Here is a 3,317-nt window from a genome sequence, read left to right on the forward strand (position 1 = left end):
ATTTTACAAAGGATTAGATGAATTGTGGTACTGTCCCTGAGATTGGGGAACAGTATTGCCTTGGCTTTGATTCTGCTATGATATATTTGAATGATCTCTCCAGCTAGGGTTATAAGTATTGGAATTTGGATTATAACCCGAACTGGAGAATGCAACATTGGTTTGCACTTGTGGATTTTTAAAAGATTGACCCAAGAAAGGGCAACTATTAGCATAATGAGATGGATTAGCATAAACAAAACACACCTCCTTTGGTAAAGATAAGTACTAAGAAGAACTAAGAGTATTAACAGCTGATAAAACTTGGTTAAACTTTCAATTCAACACTTCCATTTGAGTGGCAAGCTCTGTAGATTTTTCTACTTCATAGAAACTTTTAACCTGATGGATACCAGATGTGGACCTTGACCTAGAGGAAGAAGCATGTTGAACAGAATTTTTACTTATGGCCTTAAACAGTTCCTAAGCGTCATCTAGGCTCTTATGCAGAAAACCACCATTACTAAAAGCATTTACCATGTTCCTATGTGGATACTGTAATTCATCATAGAAGATTTGCACCAAATGCCATTTAGCAATATCATGGTGTGGACACTTTCTCAAAAGATCATTGTATCTCTCCCAAGTATCATGAAGTTGTTCACCCGAGATTTGGAAGAACGCCATGATCTTTTTTCTCATTTGTGTGGTTTTACCCATAGTGTAGTATTTTTTTAAGAACTCTTGTTGCAACTTATCCCATGTGCTTATGGAATTATAAGATAGGGAGTGCAACCAAGTTCTAGATTTTTCCTTAAGAGAAAATTGGAAGAGCCTCATCCTAAAAGCATCATCAGAAAAAGTGGACAACTTGGTCGTTGAACATAATTCCAGAAATTTATCTATGTGCTTATAGGGATCTTCAGTAGCAAACCCATGGAAAGTTGGAAGCATTTGGATCATAGCTGGCTTGATCTCAAAGTGGGTTGCATCAAATTGTGGAAATTGAAAGCAATAAGGGGATGTATAAGAGGTGGGAATTAAGTGATCGCTGAATTGTGGTTATGGTGGAGGAATAGGTGCTTATGGAACATTTGCCCTATTAGGATTATCACCATTATTAACCATACCTGATTTAAAGAATTCTCCTAACAATTTAGCTAATTTCAATGGTAACTGATGAGCGCCGAATATTGCATATTTAAGCGCCCTTATTTGCATTAGTTAAGTCCATTAGTTGATTATACTGTATATATTAGCTTTATTTGCATTCTTTTATCTATTTTCAGGTTGGTTCCCCAAACAGAATTAAAAGTGATGCTTTTATAAGTTTTGAAGATCAAAGTACACTCATCAAGGTTGACAAGTTATACTTCCCGGTTGATTTTGTAGTTCTTGATACCGAACCAGTTGCCAACCCTACCATCCACATCCCAATCATCTTGGGAAGGCTATTTCTTGCCACCGCAAATGCAACAATTAATTGTAGATCCAGGGTTATGGACCATTCTTTTAGTAACATGATGGTTAAGCTTAATGTTTTCAATGCAAGTCGACATCCTATCGATGAAGACGAGTGTTGTCTCATAGATGTCTTGCATGAAGTTGTTGAGGAGTCCATTCCTTCCATGATTATGAAAAAACCAACCAAGGATAATATTTCATCTCCCTTTTTCGAGGACCCTCTTGTATCTTGTCTCCTTGAACTGTATGGTAATTGTGGGTTCGATAATGAGGGATCAATGAGTGAAGTAAGCAACTTAATGGAATCCATTGCAAGCTTAGATTTTCCACCTTGAAAAACTCTAAAAGAACCTCTTCCTCCACTTTTTAGCACTCCACCGGTTCCATCTTTAATCTCCCCACCATCTCTTGAGCTTAAAACTCTTCCTTCCAATCTTAAGTATGCCTTCTTAGGTCCGAAAGAGACTCTTCCGGTCATCATTTCTTCAACTCTTGAAGAAGGCCAAGAGAATGATCTTTTAAATGTGCTTAAAGAAAATAAGGAAGCTATTGGATGGAGTGTGGCAGATCTAAAAGGAATTGACCCTTCTATTTGCATACATCACATTCTTATGGAAGAGGATGAGAAACCTTTTAGAGATGCCCAAAGGAGATTAAATCCAAACATAAAAGAAGTGGTTAAGAATGAAGTTATTAAACTTTTAGATGTCGGTATAATTTATCCAATCTCTGATAGCAAATGGGTGAGTCCAACTCAAGTAGTTCCCAAAAAATCCAAGGTTACGGTAGCTGGAAATTCAAAAGGTGAGGCAATTTCTAAGCATACCGCCAATTCATTGAGTGTATGCATTGATTACCAAAAATTAAATGCCGCTACTAGAAAAGATCACTTTCCTTTGCCGTTTATTGATCAAATTCTAGAGAGATTAGATGGGCAACAATATTATTGCTTTCTTAATGGCTATTCAGGTTACAATCAAGTAGCCCTTGACCCCTTAGATCAAGAAAAAACCACCTTTACTTGTCCTTTTGGCACATTTGCCTATAGACGGATGCCATTTGGTTTGTGCAATGCCCCTACCACATTCCAAAGGTGTATGATGTCAATTTTCTCGGACATGGTGGAAGAGTATCTAGAAGTTTTCATGGATGATTTTTCAGTCTTTGGGTCTTCTTTTGATGCATGCCTTAAAAATCTGTCTTTAGTGCTTAAAAGATGTCGCGAAATAAACCTCGTTCTTAGTTGGGAAAAAAACCATTTCATGGTTCAAGAGGGGATTGTTTTAGGGCATGTCATTTCAAACAGAGGTATTGAGGTTGATAAAGCAAAAGTTAAGCTTATTTCTAAATTGCCTCCACCTTCTACGGTGAGAGAGATTTGCTCATTTCTAGGACATGCCAGCTTCTATCGCCGTTTCATCAAGGACTTTAGCAAAATTACTAGACCTTTGTGCAATCTTCTCGCCAATGAAACTCCTTTTTTCTTTGATCAAGCATGCCTAGATGCTTTTTTTACACTCCATAGTTTGTTGTCATCTGTTCCCATCATGCAACCTCCCAATTAGTCATTACCATTTGAGATTATGTGTGATGCTTCTGACTATGCAATGGGAGCAGTTCTGGGACAAAGGGTAGGAAAACTTCCTTACGCCATATACTATGCAAGCAAGACTTTCTCGGGAGCCCAATTGAATTACTCCACTACCAAGAAAGAATAACTTTCCGTAGTATATGCTTTTGATAAATTCTGGTCCTACCTCTTAGGGTCAAAAGTCATTGTCTATTCTGATTATGCTACTTTGAGGCACCTGTTGACTAAGAAAGAAACTAAACCTCGTCTAATAAGATAGATTTTGCTTCTTCAAGAATTTGAT

The 3,317-nt window shown here is 37.4% G+C and overlaps 1 non-coding gene across 1 annotated transcript; it reads left to right on the top strand.

Moving 5' to 3' along the window:
• The first annotated feature begins 577 nt into the window (after window positions 1-577).
• Window positions 578-683, top strand: LOC132305953 (small nucleolar RNA R71). The gene has a single exon (XR_009481755.1). It is a non-coding gene; the product is annotated as a small nucleolar RNA R71 (small nucleolar RNA).
• Window positions 684-3,317: the final 2,634 nt, after the last annotated feature.

Source organism: Cornus florida, unplaced genomic scaffold (assembly GCF_030987335.1).
Source record: "Cornus florida cultivar Cherokee Brave unplaced genomic scaffold, ASM3098733v1 CherokeeBrave_3.0.0_Hap2_Chr04, whole genome shotgun sequence".
NCBI lineage: Eukaryota > Viridiplantae > Streptophyta > Magnoliopsida > Cornales > Cornaceae > Cornus > Cornus florida.